This window comes from Crassostrea angulata, chromosome 4 (assembly GCF_025612915.1).
Source record: "Crassostrea angulata isolate pt1a10 chromosome 4, ASM2561291v2, whole genome shotgun sequence".
Classification (NCBI taxonomy): domain Eukaryota; kingdom Metazoa; phylum Mollusca; class Bivalvia; order Ostreida; family Ostreidae; genus Magallana; species Magallana angulata.
In genome coordinates, this window is record NC_069114.1 from 48,928,337 (window position 1) to 48,949,807 (window position 21,471).

Genomic DNA, 21,471 nt, shown 5'->3' on the forward strand with positions numbered 1-21,471 from the left:
CATATATTTAAGAAATAAGGTATCATTTTTGGATGTCTATCGGGATATAGATACGGGTTGGTCACGTGATCAAATCCCATAAAGCCCGAAGAGTAAATTCATCATTAATACATTAGGCTTTTAATACCCCGCAACTTTGGTAAATCATATTTACCGAGTTCCTTCCCATATTGAAACTGCCGTTACTATTCCATAACATTATATGATTGCCTAAAATGTCCTGCTTTTGTTACTATACCTCAGGGGTGCGTTTTACTACAGAACTAGCGACTAAGTCGTAAATCTGTTAAGTCTCACAAAATGAATCTCAACAAATGGAATTGTTACGTTAACACTCCTGTCAAACAGTTTCAATATTTTAGGTACAGTGTATTTTTTTCTGGCATTAACTTAAAAGTCTAAATAAATTTTGCATTATGTGCATTTTTAATTTTTGTCATATTTTTTAAGTTCTATTGTTAAGCGCGGCCTTTTATATTTCTATGTAAAACAGCACAAAAAAGAATTCCTAGCGGGGGTTATCATTTGTGAGCTTGCTCAAAGTATCGCTAATTTAACATGAAACTGTCATGCGATCAACTATATATCAATGCGTAAATTACAAGAAATTTAGAGATTACGTAATATAATTTGTATTGTTTATAGGCAGATGACGACCTATTACAGACTCTAGTCTCGTAAGTTTTGCCCCACGTTTTAATCTAAGTTAAAGGAAATCTTTTATGAAAATATATATATTTACATACATGTACATGCATGTATTATGAAAAAAGTACTTGGGTTTACAAGATAGTGCAGATGCCCATTGGTTTAATCACAAAATGCAATTTTTAAATTTCTATTTAGATTTACTTCTATAAATTCAATTGCAAACCTCTAGGCTCTTCAGTGGATTAAAAATTGTAACAGTATTAAATATAATAACCACATTTTAATGTGCATGGTCACAGCTCGGCTGGGTAAAGAACAAATAACAATTTTTTTGGCAAAATTCTTTTTGCCTGTGTGTGTATGTGCAATGAAGTCCTCATTTGTCCGCGTGTGTATCAAATTGGCCTTATTTGACTGTGAGTATATTAAAGTCCCCATTTGACAATTTGTGTATCGATTTGAGTTCCACCCATGACTCCATGAGTGATCATAAAGTTACGCATGTTTATGTCAAACGAATTAAATCGACGCTGTCGATCAAACCGGTACTTAAAATGCATGTACGTGTTGTACATGTACTTTTCCAGCACACAATAGAAAAACTATTCCGGAAAAATAAGTAAACTATAGGACCAAAAGATAAGCCATGGTTTGATTCAGCTTTGCGTAATGAAATTACATTTACAATAAGAAAAATCTTCTAAACGTCAACAACCCCCCCCCCCCCGTAATTTGCAAAAGAAATTAAAGATTTTCTACACATTGGGGTTTTTAAATTCTTACTTCCATGCAGTGTAATAACGTGTTTAATGTTTAATGTTTCAAGTTTTCGTAAATATGGTTAATGAAAACAGTTACATTAATTATTCACATCCATGGAATAAATTGAAACAGCCGTGCGTTCATTTGTTTTTTATTTAAAAAGTGCAAAATCTTGTGTGCGTGTCTCTATTAGGTGCCTTGTTTACGAATTTCAACCCGTTTTGCCCTCATGAATAACATTCACGTGCACGTGATTCAACTCTATTCACATTCACGCTTTTAGCATACCTATTCCACATCGTGATCGAAAATCAAATCACGTCATGTCTCGTCAAAATCCTTTTTGTGGGTGCAGTTTGATGCATTGGACAAGGAGGACCCTATCAAATATTGGTACTGCCAGTTCAAGTCTGGAGCACGCTTAGTGAGCAGCTGTGCGCATGTTGCATAAGTACGCATGCTGCATCAGTACTGTGGTACACAGAAATTCAGAGACATGCAGTGTACTTCAGAGTCAAATTATGCCCGTTAGTTTTCTGGACTGTACCTACACTGATTTTTTTAGAAGTGATAATACTGATATTCAATTACAATTTTTTAAAACGATTTATTCCCTATACAAAGAGCGTAGTTCAATTTAGCCGCATATTTGTCGGAACACTCAGATTTTTCAAAATTATATGCTTAATAAAATAAATTCTAGAAATTCACGGAAATATAATAAGATCTAATTATCTCTTAAGAAAAAAGGGTTCTGTAAATTATGGAAAATATTGTATCCATTGTCAGGCGTTCTGTTTACATATTCGATTTGCATTTTAAGCGTACTTTTTAATCCAACGAATTATTTGCCGTTAAATAATTTCAAAGACATCTCGTAAGTCAAGCAGTAAAAACAAAATCTAAATTTCTATTATACTCTGTCGGTCTCAAGCTTAAAAAAGGTGAGGTGGGTTTCAGATTGCTTTCTTTGGTATCACTTAAACACCCCTGCGAATGTTATTGTCATTCAAATTTTATACCACGTGGTTTAATTTGACCCTTTCAGTTTCGGAGTAAAAATCGTACCTCGTGTATAAAGTCTATTTCACAGTATCTAGGTTCTAGTAGTCAAATCTAAAATCTAGAGGTTTATTGATTTTAAACTTTATCTTCATTGATTGGTGAATAAAATGTGTTTTAAAAATAAATGTGACTATACAAAAATTAGTTTTTGTCTGCTGTTGCAACAACTAACATGCTTAAAAAAGATCCCTCCTGAGGATTAATTTTCGATCCGCGCCTGACCTAGTAATAACATCAATAGTGAAACAGACTATACCATTTTATGCAGAATGTTCCTTGAAAATGGCTTGATATACTAAGTTTTAATGCAAAATAGACACCCATTATTTTTTTTTAAACATGGTATTGCACACCACAAGCATCAAACATGGCTATGATTTTATTAAGCAACCCAATGTTTATATTTTCAACCACTCTACACGTGTTTGAACACGAACGATAACTCTGTTCTGAATATTATCGTTTAATATAAATAACTGCTAGATGGTAAAATAAGACATACATCTTGAAAGCTTTTCCCGTTTTACCATAAATCAAAGTAGGATATGATATGAAAAACGACCAGTACTTACGTATTTTGAGAATATTATCCGAACACTTATACTTCCGCTCGAAATTTCACAGGAACTGAACAAATATCGGTGAAGTCTCGTGAACTTTAATTCGAGCACCTCTGGATTTATTACTTCCTTAGCAACGATAAAGAAAACATTCCGAACACATTCGCAGGGGCATCCGGCAAACTATCTGCGCATACATAACGTCTCGCGCTACTTTATTAACTATGCTATGTCAGCATCGTATTAATCCTTATTCGATACTTTTATAACTAAGGAACATTATTTTGATGCATTTATCTTGACATTTAAACATTTATCAATTTACACAAAACATTTATCAAGTTATACACAATGATTCAGAATTTCACTAAATGTTTATATTTCTTTCCATGCGTAAGCCGAAGCACGACCTTGCTATTTCGGACCACCCCCCCCCCCCCCAAAAAAAAAAAAAACATAAAAAATATTGGCGTTTAAAAAAGGGAAAAGATCGCAGTGTTTAGAGGATTCATTCTTTGCAAAGAAATTCGTGTATGAAAAAACATTGTAAGAAAACTATGAGTTTTGTTATGTTATTATACAGCATAACATTTAAGCCGCATTATGTTCTTTAATAATTCTTTTATAAGACACTAAGTTCAAAATAAGAATAAGATTTAAAAAAAAAACATGAATCCAAAGGAAGGAGGATCGCTCTTCTGCCTTCGACTTTCACTCTTTCTTGTATACTCGAGCTTTGCGGTCGCATCTTTGCAATATCGCAAACTCATACCCGCATGAATCACCAAAGTAAGCATTTTATTGTTTAAGTTAAGGTGGTATGGGGCACCTGGCGATATTAATGTGAATAAAAGTACATTATAATCAAAATGCTTTCATCGGTTTAGAATTTTTAAATTGTACAATATTTGCCAATACGTTTATTTTTTTGGAAAGGTAAAAATTGTAAAAGCCTCGAAGGATACGAACTCATGACGTACAGATTCGCAACCGACGCTTTAATTGATTGCGCTAAGCTGTTAGGTACATACTTGTGAAAGAAAAATTATATAGAATTAAATTGAATTTTTTGTTTATTTCGATAGGAAGCACGTCGCAATATGGAGGTGTTCCATACCACCTTAAAAGAAAGATGTAAATATAACCACGCGGGTTATGTATTTTTTCTCCAATGTCGCTTCCTTCATTCCCGCGTAAATCATCAAAGACAGCATTATATTGTTTAAGTGAAAATAATAAATAAATGTTTTCACTATTAATGCACAGCGACACAATCTATTTTGACAGCTGCGACGATTATAATAGCCGCCCCATGACAATAAACTTAATCATCCGTGCATCATTCACTGATTGGTTGCAGTTATCAAAGTTGTGCGAAAAGTACCGATGATATTGAAGTGATAATAATCAGCTGCAGGCATATAGCGGGGGGGGGGGGGGGGGGGTGAGGGGGGGGGGGGGCAGGGGCAACAGAGATTTTTTAAGAAATATATAAATTTGAATTTGGAGGCATCTGCCCCCCCCCCCAAACACACACATACTTTGTAAAAAATGGTATGCATTTGGAAATGAACAAAATAAGCACTATAATGCAAGTTTGAGTAACTTTCAGACCCGATTGGCGAATTAGCTTTTTTTTGCTTGTGAATTGTGAAGTCTGCTCCCCCCCCCCACCCTCCACACAATTTAAAAAAAAAACGATGCTACGTGCCTGAGCTGTGTGTATATTTTTTACCGTAATTTAATGTGTTTTTCAGTTATGTACTCACGAAGCGATTGGTAGTGGACTTTGGTTACTAAATTTGAGACAAACTGATTCTCAGTTGGCAGTGTGTGTACGTATATTATAGTCCTCATTTGACGGTATATGTATCAATTTGACCTCATTTGAGAGTGCATATGTATATAAGAGTTTTCATTTTGACGATGCATTCTCTAAAAAATTTACGTTCGATCTCCGTGCGTTCAGTCGAGCGTCGCTAACCGTGCGCTCTCCGTTCACAAAGCGCTCGCGCTTACCGTTCATAAGGCGTTCACCATTCGCTCACCGTGCGTTCAACTTGTGTTCTCAAATCGTTCACTCAAAGTTCATTAGTCATTGTCATTCGGAACTCCAAAGTGAAAAGATCGTTCTCAGAAAAAAAAAAGAAGATATGAAAACAGTTGTATGCACGCGATGAAATCAAATTGAATTAATTCAGCGAGATCATCAGAAGCTGGAGTAACTATTGTAAAAACTAAAAACTTAAACCTACTACGAATTGTGCCGATGTCATATATAACATCAAAGCCTGCCTTCAAAATACGCTAAATGCACATGTATCCGGGAATTCGTTACACGATTGACGAGGTACATTGTTTTGTTTTTATCTTCATAATGCTTTATTTACATTATCATCTGCAATACAAATGAATGTAAAATGAATCAAGTTTTCCAGTATGTCCAAGATCCCAGCGTGTTGTTAATTTTTTAATAAATATGACGCAATAAAGAACACGTAAAGTAAAAAGCCTTGAAAAAGATACAATATTTTTATAATTTATATTAAAGAATGATATATGTTTAAGTATATTTTCATATACAATAATATGCAATGCAGTTTTAAGATATTTTTAATAGCTCGCAAACATATATATCGGTAAATAAAATGGGGTTTTTTTCCGTGATCTTGTCTGTATTTACTTCTTTGATATAATTCAAGGCCCGATTTAAAAAATAATTCTCATAAAGAATTTAAAGTACAATACATGTATTAAATTTATATTTTCTAATATTTAATGTATAGTCTAAAAATGTGCTTCTTTTTAAAAATTGTTCCCTCCCACGACAGGAGAGAGATAAAGAAAGAGAGAAAGGTGTACATGGAATTTAACATAAACGAACATGTATATCAATTACACTACAGTGTATCTCATCACAATTCATAAAATTTCAGTTTACATAAAATTAATCGTTTAATGATAATGCTTAAATTCAATCAATTAGTTACAGGCGAGTCCACGTACTCCAGTCAATCAAAATCAGTTGTTCATTCCACAACAAATTACCACGTGCTGTTTGAAGTATGAGAGACACTAAAAAAATACGTAGAAAATGTCGCTGTCTGCAATTTATCCACCAACATACATATATAATCAGAAGTCGATTCTCTCATGTATGTTACTTTGGTATTATTTACTGTGCATATTTCTAAATTTTTCAAAATTTGTACATGTATTTTGAACGTAAACTTCCATATAGGCAATGTTTAAATTGACCTTCAAAGGTTTTTGCATGAAAAATGGCCTTAAAAACGCAGTTTGAAAACAAAGTGCGTTGATTTCGTCCCAAATATAACGCACTTTGAAAAAAATTTTCATTGTGCTTCATTTTTTTAAAGTGCGTTGCCACAAACCAACGAACCGGAAGGAGGGGGTACACTAAGTTACATCTAAAGATGTTACTAATGCAACAACTCGTGTCGAGCAAAACTGTTGAATTTGTCTTTAAAGAATATTACTTGGAAATAATACTTGAGGAAGATGCTGCATAGAAGATGCAGCTATTTCTTTATAAGACAATACCATATACCCTGATCAGGGTTTTCAGCTGTGGGGCTACATTTCAGTAACGACACTTTATTTCTTAAATTTCATTTCATAATATGTATAATTTACTCCAATGGCTCTTATTATCCAAAGAAATGAGTTGTAAGTAAACGCATTTGAAGTAATTGCATTGTTAAAAGTGAACTGAGAAATACAAGATGATTTTTTTAATGATAGGAACTAACATTGCGTCCACATATCATGTTGCTCAAACAACGACTGTGAAATAGTTTATTCTATCTTTACACGTTACGTGTATTGACTACAGAACCAAAGCGATGCATGAGAAACAAATAACAAGTGGCTTGAAGTCATTGACCGGAACGGAAACTGACATGCTTTTTGTAAAGACTGAGACCAATGCCAGTCCTATATTTCAACGATATATTTACATAGAAGTGTTCTTGTACGTCTTATCAAGGAGGCTGTGTGGTCAGATCTTCCTTTAGTTTTTAGATATGATTTGTTCTGTTGTAAACTATCATTTAGTAAAAAAAAATCCATATATTTTAATTAGGGTCTTCCGTTTTCCAACGGAAGACCCTCTTGTTATTCTACGGTTTCTTTTTCTTTATTAGGGTCTTCCGTTTCCAACGGAAGACCCTATTGTTTTTCTTCGGATTCTTTTTCATTATTATTATTCTTCCTCTGACTTTTTTTGTGGCTTATATCTCAAAAACTATTCAACCGATTTCCACGAAATTTTCAGAACTTATTTGGTATCATAAATACTCGAGGTTATTAAAATTTGAATTTATGACGTCACTTCCGGTTTCAGAAATTGACGATTTTGTAAAATTTTCAGGGTCATTTTGTCCACGCATCTCCTCCGAAACTAATCAAGATAGAAGCTAGAAATTTTCAGGGATTGTAGACAAATGTATGTAGATGTACCCCATTGCCTTCACTTATGAAAATTGTGCAAGGCTTTGAAGCTCGCCTGAACTTGAAAATAAGCACCAAATTTTTCCGTGAAATTTTTGAACATTTTCTGAAATATCTTTTAATGTATACATATTTTGTGAAATAATGTAATGCAAAAGATGTTTATTCTTGCAAGACCTTTAATTTGATATAAAGGAAAAGGGGCTAGCCCCTCAAATTAGGGGCCTAGAGGGCTCTAAAGTCTTCTTACAATAACCTTTTACTGAACAACAATTTGTTATCAATCATAGAAGCAAAAATGTTTATCGTACAACTGTTTATCTAAACAGTACCATAGCTTAGTCATATATTACGTAATTAGGGGTTTCAAGGGGCCAGAAGTTCAAAACTTTGATCATTTTTATTGGAAAAAGGAGAAACATTTTGAAAAGCAATGTAGAACAAAAGTTGCTCAAAATAATGTTCTGTACAATATGCCAACTTAAATTTTTGATGATGGCCCCACTAAGGATTTTAAGGGTCGGCCCCTTAAACACATTTATACAGATATCTCGAGAACGGTTAACACTTTGTGAACACTTGTTGAACTAAATATGTTTATATTTGCAAGACCTTTAATTTGATATCAAGAAAAAGGGGCTGGCCCCTCAAATTAGGGGCCAAGAGGGCTCTAAAATCTTCTTACAATAACTCTTTACTGAACAAAAATTTGTTATTAATTATAAAAGCAAAATGTTCACTGTACAGCTGTTTATCTTTATAGTGCCATAGGTAAGTTATATATTACGTAATTAGGGGTTTCAAGGGGCCAGAAGTTCAAAACTTTGATCATTAATATCTGAAAAAGGAGAAATATTTTGAAAAACAATGTAGAACACAAAATGTTAAGAATAATGTTCTTAACAATATGGCAATTAAAATGTTTTGTTGGTGGCCCCGATAAGGAGTTAAAGGGTCGGTCCCTAAAACACAGCTGTTCAGATATCTCGAAAACGTTTATTAATTTGTGAATACATGCGAACAAAAAATGTTTACATTTGCGAGACCTTTTATTTGTTATAAAGAAAAAAGGGCTGGCCCCTCAAATTAGGGGCTAAAAGGGCAAGTAAGTCTTTTTATGATAACTTTTTTATAAGCAATAATTTGATATTTTTCATTTAGCAAAAACAAAGAACTTTTTAAGCTTAATCTAACGCTGAAATTCGTTTTAAAATCGGACCATGCACAATTGGGGTTTGAAATTTGTTTTTTCCGGAAATACTGATTCTGCGTTCTTGGTTTAAAAAAATAATTCGTACCAAAAATAATCGTGTCAAGTCGTACATGAACACATTCGGGTTTATTTTGTTAAGACATTCTTGAAATCGGAAAGGTTTTTGTTAAGCCGTACTAAAAATCAATCGTATTTTTGTTAAGTCGTACCAAGAATTATTCGATTTTTTTCATATTGTTTTAGTTACTCTTGTTCTTGGCTTAAGAACACTGCTTCTTACAGGTACTTCTAGCTTTTCTCTCGACATTAACGGAAGACCCACTCGTTGCTTTGCAACGAGCTTTGCTCTAGTTCTTATTATTCTTTTTTTTCTTTTTCTGACTTTTTTGGAGCATTATATCTCAAAAACTAACCAACCGATTTGCACGAAATTTTTAGGAGTGATAGAACATCGTCGTCGCTACATATTGTTAAATTTTCGCATGATGACGTCACTTCCGGTTTCAGATATAGACGATTTTGTAAATTTTTAAGGGTCATTTTGTCCACGCATCTCCTCCGAAACTAATCAAGATAGAAGCTTGAAATTTTCAGGGGTTGTAGATGAATGTCTGTAGATGTACCCCCAAGCTTCCAATTATGAAAATTGCTCAAGGCCTCGAAGCTCGCCTGAACCTGAAAATTAGCACCAAATTTTTCCACGAAATTTTTGCACATTTTCTGTAATACCTTTCGATGTGCACATAATTTGTTAAAACATGTAATGCAAAAGTTGTTTCAATTTTCACGAGCTTTCCTTTGATATCAAGAAAAAGGGGCTGACCCCTCAAATTAGGGGCCAAGAGGGCTCTAAAGTCTTCTTACAATAACTCTTTACTGAACAATAATTTGTTAATAATTATATAAGCAAAAATGTTCATTGTACAGCTGTCTATCTATACAGTATCATATTTAAGTCATATGTTACGTAATTAGGGGTTTAAAGGGGCCAGAAGTTCAAAACTTTGATCATTAATATCTGAAAAAGGAGAAATATTTTTAAAAGCAATGAAGAACAAAATTTGCTTAAAATGGTATTCTTGTCAATATGCTACTTCAAATGTTTTTTTTTATGACCCAATTTAGGAGTTAAAGGGTCGGCCCCTAAAACACATTCGTACAGATATCTCAAGAACGGTTGACATTTTATGAACACTTGTTGAACAAAAAATGTTTAAATTAGCGAGACCTTTTATTTGATATCAAGAAAAAGGGGCTGGCCCCACAAATTAGGGGCCAAAAGGGCTCTTATGTCTTTTTACAATAACTCTTTACTGAACAATATTTTGTTATTAATTACAGAAGCAAAAATTTTCAGTGTACAGCTGTTCATCTATACAGTACCATACCAAAGTCAAATATTACGTAATTAGGGGTTTCAAGGGGCCAGAACTCAAAACTATGATCATTAATATCTGAAAAAGGAGAAATATTTTAAAAAGCAACGTAGAACAAAAGTTGTTCAAAATAATTTTCTGAACAATATTAAACCAAAAATGTTGTTGTTAGTGGCCCCGGTAAGGGGTTAAAGGGTCGGCCCTTAAAACACATTTGTACAGATATCTCGAGAACAGTTTACAATTCATGAACACTTGTAGAACAAAATATGTTTATATTAGCGAGTCCTTTTATTTGATATCAAGAAAAAGGGGCTGGCCCCACGAATTAGGGGGTACAAGGGCTACTAAGTCTTTCTATGATAACTCTTTTCTGACCAATAATTTGATATTTATTATAAAGCAACAAAGCAGCTTTTATTAAGCTTGATTAAAAACTGAAATCCGTTAGAAAATCAGACGATGCATTACAGAGATATCGGGGTCTAAAAATTGATTTTTCTAGAAATTTTGTTTCCGCGTCCTTGGTTTAAAAAATAGCGTAATGTTTATAGTAAAATTAACTCGTACCAAAAATAATTGTTTAGTCGTGCTTAAACACATTCGGATTTTTTTTGTTAAGTCGTTCTTGGAATCAAAAAGGTTTTTGTTTATTCGTACTTAAAATCATTCGGGTTTTGTTATGTCGTACCAGGAATTATTCGATTGTTTTCATCTTTTTATTTTAGTTCTCTTGTTATTGGTTTTAGAGCTCTGCTTCTTACAGGAACTTCCAGTTTACTTCCGACATTAACGGAAGACCCACTCGTTGCTTTGCAACGAGCTTTGCTCTAGTATTTTTCTATATCTTTAAACATAGCTCTTCTCCCTAGGAAATTAATAAAGTCTAAAAATGGCCACTACCATCCAGCCCTCTTAAATGCGATTTATCTATCTTTTCATTATTATAACATATGTACAATCAATTAAAACGCCCGATGTATTCCAAATCAGTCGTTCATCTAGCGTTTATTGTACGGTCACCGTCCCAAGCGCTAGAGTCTGTCCTTCGTTCGCGCGCTCCGTATAATCATTGTTCACTAAGCGCTCACCAAATTCCGTTTAGCGTTCAGATACCGTTCACAGTCTGTTCGTTCTCCGTTCGTTAAGCATTTGTTAATTTTAGTCCCCATTCGACGGTGTGTGTATCAATTTGACCTCTGTTGACAGTGTGTATATCAAAGTCCCCATTTGACGGTGTGTGTATCAATTTGACCTCTGTTGACAGTGTGTATATCAAAGTCCCCATTTGACGGTGTGTGTATCAATATGATCTCGGTTGACAGTGTGTATATCAAAGTCCTCATTTGACGGTGTGTATATCAAAGTCCCCATTTGACGGTGTGTGTATCAATATGACCTCGGTTGACAGTGTGTATATTAAAGTCCCCATTTGACGGTATGTGTATCAATATGACCTCTGTTGACAGTGTGTATCAAAGTCCTCATTGGATGTGTATTAGTTTGACTATGTAATTACAGTACTCGTTAGTAGATGATTTACGGCGTATTTGTTACTTTTCTTGCACTGTATTAATCAACTGTCTATATATTATTTTGTTTTTATTACAATGACTGATGAAAGTATTTCTGAGATTTGTTCGAGTTGCTGACGTTGTCAGCGGACGACTTGTGATACAGGGATCGATAGTAGAGCGAGGCACAATCTAGCACTAGATGATCATTAAGTTTTTGGAAATTTTCATCTAAATGCGCACACGTTTTGCGACCGAGGAGTATCAAAATCAAAGTACTGAAAAGCGCTAACCTAGCTTAGTTCTAAGAAAATTTATTGTGTGCAAGCGTAGACGGAAATGAGCCTTATTGAAATTTTGGTTTATGTTTAATGAATATCAATTTAAAGTATCGAAGGCCAGATTTCTTTAAATATATGTTACTTTCTTAAGATGATGTGAATTAAAGCTGAACACGACTTGTATATAGATACTTGCCTGAAAAAAAGATATGTTAAAATCACGAATTATACCTTTTGAACAGTAATTTATCACAGTTTTTGACATTTTCTTGCAAAGAATCGATTTTATTTTTCTATATTTTAGTTTCTGAATACGCACTATATTTTTTCATCACTGCGTAGCATCCCGTGCTGATGTACGTAAGCCCCGCAAACCAATCGTATCTACTCGGCCATTTCCGTCACCCAGATAACTGGTTCCCTATACCTCTTACCAGTTTAAATGATGTATATTTCTGCTCATAGAGGGCAGTTATTTCTTGCACCGGAAATAGAAGTCTAACGACAATAAAGCGCTGAGCTATGCTTAGCGCTTTAAAAAGGTCATCGTATGAGAGAGCACAGAGTTCGCTGCAGAGATAGACACTAAATAAGTTCGAGATCTCTGACCACCAAGCATTACGGATTGCGTAGGTTACAGAACAGGAACATGTTACATGAGTGAAGAAATCATAAAGTATGGCGCCACATAATTGACATGTATCTAGGTTTTTGTAAGGTTGATCCGAAATTAATTTGCAGATAAATTTACACTGAGAGATTTCGTAGCAATTTGTAGGAAAACGCCAATTTGAAAACTTAGCTGGATCCTTGTCTTGGAATATAGCTAAAAATCGTGAGAATCCGGGATCAGCGGAAATGCGGGATTGTCGGAGAGTTCTGTGACGTTGATTAAATGCTTGATTCACGATTATTTTCCAGGTTTCCTTATTGGGAAATGTTCCAGTTTCCAACCACTGTTGTAAAAATTCTAGGAGGTTATATTCTGTCAGCAAAATCAGAATGTCGGTATAAATCCAAGTTGATATTTAGATAGGTTTTCTAGGAAGGAGAAAAGGCGGGTTAAGAAAATCCTGTTTGCTAGAATCTCGTAGTTTAGAAGACAAAGTCATCCCAAGAAGATGAGCTTTCTTTTGTCAATTTCAGAACTGATGGGGTACACACCAAAGAGGCTTTCGCAAATATCGGACCTTGTTTGCGCCGTTTTACACACCGAGTGTTGGAATACGTGTAACTGCTGAGTATCTTTCGCTGACAAGTTGTTCCAAAGCTCGCATCCGTAAAGCATAGAGGGTCTTTCTACGTCAAGTCGTTAATGTATACTAGATAGAAAAAGGTCGTCAAAACACCCCCTTATCTAACACCTTGTTGCACTGGAAACCATATAGACTGTGTTTGATTTACAAGTGTCCATATTACAGTCATGTAGAATAGACCACAATTGTCCCTTTATACCCATGTTAAAGAGCTCAACTAGGAGCCCATGCCTCCACACAGTATCGAAAGCTTTGGTACTGTCCAGAAAGATGACATACACACGATTTCCTTGTTCCAGGTTATGATAAATAGTTTCATGTAAATTAAAGGAGGCTGTTAAGCAGCCGAGTTTTCCCTGGAATCCCTGTTGTTGCGTACAAGGAAACAGACTGGAGTCAATAATATGTTGTTTTATACTGTTGTTGAGAACACTTTCGAATATTTTGAGGAAACACGATAATAAAGCGACCAGTCTGTAACTATTACATGAAGTTTTTGGTTTGTCTGCTCCTTTGAATAAGGGGACTATAAAGCACTTCTTCCAAGAAAAAGGGATTCTACTATCACCATGTGAAATGTTCCCGTTGGACATGACACCTTTTCCCCTGTCACTGGCGTTGAGTGACTTTGATCCGGACACCCTTAATTGACTCACAGTTTATCTTAGTAATCCGTTTATTGAAGTAACATTCTATATTTACTTTTCTATTATTATCTTTTGTTAAAAATGTTTTGTTATCTATATGTAATTGGTTGCCATTTTCAATTATTCGGCAGTTGGAGAGCGACGGTCAAGGCGCTCGTACCACCGACTCCCGACCTCGCGGAATAGTGTAATAAGTTTGCGGAGTTTTAATAAATCTTGTAAAACGAATACCGATCGACATATACTTTTTCCCTGGGTCACACTACCTTGGATGACGATTTCGTTAAATAGTTTGACAACGACCTGGGTTGGTAATTCTCCACCGAAGATGATATGTTCGTACGTGATCTTGTTTAGGCCAGGTGCTTTCATTCGTTTGAGGTTCCGGATGATTGGTAGCAGTTCGTCGGTTGTTAATGGTCCGCCTGGAAGTTCTCCTTTCAGCTCAGAGCAGTCTTTTTCGATTTACAAGAATTTAGTTTCAACGCGACACCGAAATGCGTCATCAAACGAATCGTGGTCCGAAAAAGAATATATATTTTTGTAGTATAAAGCTCCCGAAGGGTCGTTGTAGATATTTCCATTGTCGTCGCGAATTTCCGAATAGGTGCGAGAGGTTCTATTCTTCTGTCGTTTTACTAACTTCCAGAAAAGCCTAATATCACATTCGGCTGCGTGTGTCAAGGTCATGGTAAACGGATTTCATATAGTTGTTAAATTCGTTGTCTAGCGCAACTCTAAAGTGTCTCTTTGCGCGCTTGTAGTTCCGGTAGAATTCGAATATCATGCCCCTTGGTCTACCTTCCGCCAGCCAAATCCGGCCCATTTCTCGCTCTTTAGTGTGGAGATGCTTTACATCTTTTGTCCAACCAGGACGGGTATGGGGATTGTAGCCAGAATGCGGAATGTTGAGACGAGATCGTCTACAAAGTGTTCATGTCGGCCAGTGTGTGTACTTGACGGGACAGTAATTTCTCTAACACGTGGCGCATACTTGTCATGTAGGCTACAATAGCGTCTGCAGAAGCTTTGTGCCAAGCTGGGAATTTTGCGTTCGAGCGGTTCAAAAACTGATGTGTACATGAGAATCTAAATTCAGCAAGCACTGGCAAGTGATCTGATGTAATTGGTATCAGACCCTCTTCGAAAATTCTGTACCTAATAAGATTACTTACAAAAATTTTGCTAAACAAGATATAATCTAGCATTGTACATTTGGGAATAAAAGTATGTTTTTCACCTTGGATGTTAAAATCTACACTAGGCATACAAATACAACATCTTGTGATAAAGGCCGTCAAGGCCTGTGCTTTCATAGTGTTTGTATGGTTTCTGCTAATACAACTACTATTTAAGTCACCAGCTATTAGTACATCACCATATGTACTATAGTAATTATACAATGATTCTACAGTATTCAGCTTATACATATATTAAGCATCAATATTGTTGTCAGCAGGCATATATACACCAAAAATATACAAATTACCACCTGAGATTTTAACCTCGACACCAATGACACGATTTGATTCATGACAAGGTGTTGTTTTGACTGAATACATGAGATGGGTTTTTTTAAAATAAAAAATGCAACACCTTCCTTACCAATGAAACAAACGTTGTTAGCAGTGCTATCAGTATCACTGGCGTCGGAAGCAAATTGAAAGTGGGGGGGGGGGGGGGCTAGACTAATCCTCAGAAATATTGAGGAAAAAAACCAATTCCCAAAATCATGGAAATCCTAATCCGTGGGGGGGGGGGGGGGGGGGGGGGGGGGGGGGGGGGGGGGAGTACATACTCTTCCGAAAAAAATAATTTACCTACCGAAATTTTATTTCCAAAATCATTAATTTCCTAATCCGTGAATCCGTGGGGGGGGGGGGGGGGCGCCTATGAGTATTGTTATCCACTTTTACAATACTAAAATAGTTTTTGTGTATTGAATCAAAATACATTTTGACATTTTGAATGTCTTTCAACTTGTGTTCTGTTACAATAGCAACATCGCATTGTGTGTCATCTAAGAGATTTGACAGACATATTGTAGACGACATAGCGCCCCTTACATTCCAAGACAAAATGCGCATAGTATGAGAGGATACAATATACAGGCAAAGAAGTAATGCAGGAAACACAAGTGTTACTAAATATCTACCCATAGTTGTAATATAACAAATGTCTAAGGAGATTGTTTTCTAGCAGTTAGTCTCGATAATCGTTTTTTCCGTAACGACTGGCGGACCAATCACGGTCGCGCATTTCACGTCGGTTTTCAATCCGGGAGTTTGACTCGTCATCATCACAATCGCGCGCGTTCCAACGGGCTTCCCAGTCTCGGTTACTGAGCAACTTGCGACACCTTACCCCCGAAGGCCAAAAGTCTCTATTCTGTCTGCCGGGCCAAGTAGAACGTTGATCTTAGCGGTCAGCTGTGATCGGGTAGATCGGGGTTTGAATAGAATCATGTGCGTAACTTTGACACATTTGCTTTCAATGTAGTTAAATATTCCATCTTTTGTTGATTCACTATTAATAACGGAGAGGAAATACCTCGCATTTCGTTTGTAGTTGACCCCTTTAAATACGTCGTTTTTATTGCTAGATTGAACACTATCATTAAGATGAACGGAATGCAGGTTAACATCAGCTGACAGAGCACTGCGAACTTGATGTTGCTGTGGCTGTGTTTGTGTTTTTCGGGTACCGTGTTTTTCAGTCTTGGGTGGATGCTTTTAACTGATTTCCGTGATCAGTGCATGGTTTACTTTTACTCGTGGGGATTTTGGGATTTTGCGCATTTCGGCAGTTTTAATACGATTTAATTTATCGTCACCAATGGGCAAATGTGGAGGGTACTCGGTAGATTGCTTTGGTTAAACGAGGTTGGACTTGATGTAGTCCGAGGTGCACTATTTGTGTCTACTCTGAATGGTGAGGATGGAGCGAGGGTTTCCGTTTGTTGACTGGCTAATACGCTTGCATATGATTTCAGTAGAGGCTGGGTGGTCAGATCTTCCTTTAGTTTTTAGATATGATTTGTACTTTTATCATTTAGTAAAAAAAAATCCATATATTTTAGCTTTAAAATTTTAATATTTTTCTATATCTTTATACATAGCTCTTCTTCCTAGAAGATTAATAAGGACTAAAAATGGCCACTACCATCCATACCTGTTAAATAGGATTTATCTATCTTTTCATTATTATAACATATGTACAATCAATTAAAACGCCCGATGTATTCCAAATCAATCGTTCATCTAGCGTTTATCGTACGTTCACCGTCCCAAGCGCTAGAGTCTGTCCTTCGTTCGCACGCTCCGTATAATCATTGTTCACTAAGCGCTCACCAAATTCCGTTTAGCATTCATATACCGTTCACAGTCTGTTCGTTCTTCATTCGTTCAGCATTCGTTTGTTTTAGTCCCCATTTGACGGTGTGTGTATCAATTTGACCTCTGTTGACAGTGTGTATATCAAAGTCCCCATTTGACGGTGTGTGTATCAATATGATCTCGGTTGACAGTGTGTATATCAAAGTCCTCATTTGACGGTGTGTATATCAAGGTCCCCATTTGAAGGTATGTGTATCAATTTGACCTCTGTTGACGGTGTGTATATCAAAGTCCCCATTTGACGGTATGTGTATCAATATGACCTCTGTTGACGGTGTGTATGTCAAAGTCCCCATTTGACGGTATGTGTATCAATATGACCTCGGTTGACAGTGTGTATCAAAGTCCTCATTTGATGTGTATTAGTTTGACTATGTAATTACAGTACTCATTAGTAGATGATTTACGGCGTATTTGTTACTTTTCTTGCACTGTATTAATCAACTGTCTATATATTATTTTGTTTTTATTATAATGACTGATGAAAGTATTATTTGATATTATTGTAAAACAACGTTGATAGATTGCAGTTTGTGCGTACGAATAAAGTCATATTTATACGACAAACATGATCCAATGCAATCTTAGTAAATGACATAGGTGTTTACATATCATTATTTAGAAAGAAATGATTTTATCAAGAATAGGTATTCACAAGTATTTAATAATAAGACAAAACATGCGTCATAAGTAAAAAGATTAGAAGGCCAGTAAAATTCTATTGTTTTTACTTTTATTTATCATAGAATATTTAAAACGCGGATATCATGACAGATCAAAATTTTGCATTTTGACTATGATCACCTTTGCGAAAATAGAGGTCAAACCGAGGAAACTTAAGTCATTTCATTGACATACACTAGCTGTATACAAAACCATTGGTTTTATTTAAAAGTGTTAGTATTTCACGGAAAGCAACGCATTTAATTTTTTTTTTTTATTTTGCTCAAAGACAGATACGTTGCTCGCACTTTGTCTCATTTATAAGACATGGCCATTATTAAAAGTACAACTAATAAAAGGCCAAATAACTCCACAGAAACTCTCCTTCCTGTAATGTTCTCAGTTACCACTGTGTATAAGGTGTCCTCAATTGATCTTGTGTATCTTGTGGTCTTTAGTAGGCAGGATGTATCTGAACCGGAAATCCTCACTTGCAGGTGTTTTGTCTTATTATTAAATACTTGTGAAATCAAAATTTCAAATAGCACATGTCAATAGTAATAGTAAAATAAATACGTAGCAGAAAAACCATTGCAAAATACCAGCTAGAAAAGGGGGTTCCCATTCGCCTGTGTTACGTTAGAGGACCCAACTTGAAGGTTCTTACGCGTATGTGTGTGTGTGTGTGTGTGTGTGTTTATCATCATTCAAATTTCATCCATACATATTCTTAATGCTTTTTTAAATAGAATAATATTCTGTACAAATGATTATTTCATTAGATATAGATTAATAAAAAAATGCAAGCTGATGAATGAGCACATTAAAATATAAAGATACATTTATTTTTGATAAAATTTGTAAAATATTTTTAAATACTTTCAAATATCAATTTCATTTTGAGTACTTAACACATCTTAAAATAGTTTGAAACTTGTAAACAAGAAAATGAAATTTATTATTTTCTGCTAGATGTGACATCACACTGTTTATAAAAAATTTTGCATACAACTTTTCATTCGTTCATAACTGCATGAAAAGGGAATATGAACTTAAAACTTTGTGGGTTTTTTTTTACATTCTTAATTTTCATTCAAAGACAATATTTATTCACACAATCAAACACAGTCAAAAATCGACTGATAAAACATATCTTTATTCAGCCAACAAACAAATTCTTTATTTGCTGACTGACTCAGTGTTTTAAAAACAATTCGTCATAGAGCCAAACGAGCATTAATTTGAATTATTGATTTCAAAATATTAATATATCATATTTCATTTTCAGGTAATAGAACAACTAACATTTTTTCTGAACATGCCTTGAGAAATTAATGAAAAAGAATATCTATATGACATAAAACAATAATTGTTTTGCACTTGACGTACCTTGTATATATGCCCAAGTTAAATACTGAACCAAACCAATACCAAGAGAAGACATATTACCACTACATCAATTGTGCTTGTATACCAACGTCCAAAAACCAGGTCATGAGTTGTTCAAGTTTTGTTTAAGAAATATTTTATTCAAAAATATACATATAAGTATATAAATGAATTTGGATTGAACAGTTGTTGTTCAAGTTTGCATAAAGTTTTGAAATAAATTATTAAAATAACTGACTTTGGACATAAAGGGGTATATATATATGGTCACGATTTTGGTCAATTCTTTAAATATTTTTTTCTGTTTTTATTATTTACAATGCCTTAGGAATGCATTTCTAATGATCGAATGAAATTTGAGAGTCAGTCGAAGAGATAAAGCAAGATTCTGGGCTCACAATATTCTTTGTCATGTAAACAAGGTTTGTGTCCTGTTTTTGTTTACATAGGTTCAATATACCAGTAAAAAATCTTTTTCAAGCTGATGTCTATTTTCTTATTCATTTTAAGCATAAATAAATAGTTCCTAATTTTGACCCCATCATTCATTTAAGGTCTAAAACTGGAATTTTCACTTCAACGTTCAATGTAAAAATGTAAACAAACGGTTTTGTTTTATACGCGGCAAAAAATTGTAAACTCTGTAACTTGCTTATAACTCAACGAATGATACTCAAATTTTGGTTGCCTACTGAAGCATTGAAATTGGAAAAAGTAATTTTTGACCAAAATCGTGACCATGCCCCTTCAAACGTTCATACAAAACTCGTTTCTTAGATGCTGCATTGCAGTCAGTATTAAAGTTGTGTGCAACAAATATAACGAAATAACTTGCATTGCAGTATCCTCCATCATTTTATCATTTATAATCAATGTTGTATGGACAGGAGAGGACTACATGCATCTATGTTGTAGAACTTGTGCCCAATCCTTTTGGGGTTTGTCAATAAAATAGGTTTAATTCAATTATTAATTATAATTTAAAAAAAATGTTTTCATGCAGAAAGAGAATACTTCATTACCATTAGTAACACTGGCATCAAGATTCCTTGATTGGAAGGATGATTGAAAATTACCATTTGTTGTAAAAAATGAAATGTAAAAAATAGAGAGACAACAAATATACCATAGAGACCTCATGTATACATGAGATAAGACTCATTGCATTTGTAGCAATTTCAGAGTCATTAATGTTCCTAAAATTAAGAAGGAAAAATACGGTATATGGTAAATAACAAAATGTTTCCAAATACTCTCAGTAGGCAATCAATTAATAATTAAAACAAATGGTAATCATTGCTCGGCCGCCGTTTTATTTGTGATTTTATCGCGAACCCGATGTAATTACACCCTTGCATGTGGATGGCCTTAGATTATTTTTTATGATCGTAGTTTATTTAACAACTAACACCCTTGTGTCTTGTTACGCCAAGCTCTACATGTCTACTCCTAGGAATGAATATACCCATCAATTATTGTAATATCATTTTGTTAATTATTGAAGCCAATAGGTATGAATTTGATAAAAAATAGCATTACCTTAATTAAAGATAACGTTCTGTAGCAGGCATAGTTGTATTGCATTACGGAGACTTCTGGGAATGACCCGAAGACGAGGATAAGAGGAAGGGAGGGCGAGCGACGATTTACAGTCTCCGGGAGAAAAGCAGCGTTTTTATTTAATGAGGTTTTGTCTGCAGCAGATCAGCGCGTGCAGGGTTCATTCCAGACCGGGCGGTATCACTGCCGGGTCAACTCGTCTACCGGTGCGAACTGACAGGGGACCGCCAATTATGTCTTACGTAGATGTATGACGTCTGGAAAAAGATTCCAAGCTAAGATGAACTAAAATAAACGTCTGACGTATAAAATAAACAATGTTTGAAAATTAAAAGAAATTTCGTTTTTGAGATTTTTGCAGGTCTTTTTCTTTTCCTATCTTTTTTCTTTTTATTTGTTTGTTTGTTTTTTTTTTAACGATCATTGTGATGAACTACAAAGACTAATAAAATAATAATGATTTTAAGGAATCCACTAATCATCGTTTCTGCTTTTTATCATTGTTTTTGAAAGGTTCCGGGGATCGTGCGTCCAATTCTGTTTCCAAGTCAAATAAAATGATGTGTTGATTAATTGACATGGAACATTATTCTCTTTTTGCTTCCTTTAGATAACGTGCAAGAAATTAATATTTGAACAGGTCTTAATAACCTTCAATATGTTATA

The 21,471-nt window shown here is 34.9% G+C and overlaps 1 long non-coding RNA gene across 1 annotated transcript in view; it reads right to left on the reverse strand.

Annotated features, from left to right (window-relative positions):
• The window catches only part of LOC128181011 (uncharacterized), a 47,472-nt gene extending 26,380 nt beyond the window's left edge, over nt 1-21,092 (reverse strand). Inside the window, exon 1 of the long non-coding RNA XR_008243273.1 lies at nt 20,785-21,092. This is a non-coding gene — a long non-coding RNA (uncharacterized LOC128181011). The remainder of the gene's footprint in view (nt 1-20,784) is intronic.
• Nucleotides 21,093-21,471: the final 379 nt, after the last annotated feature.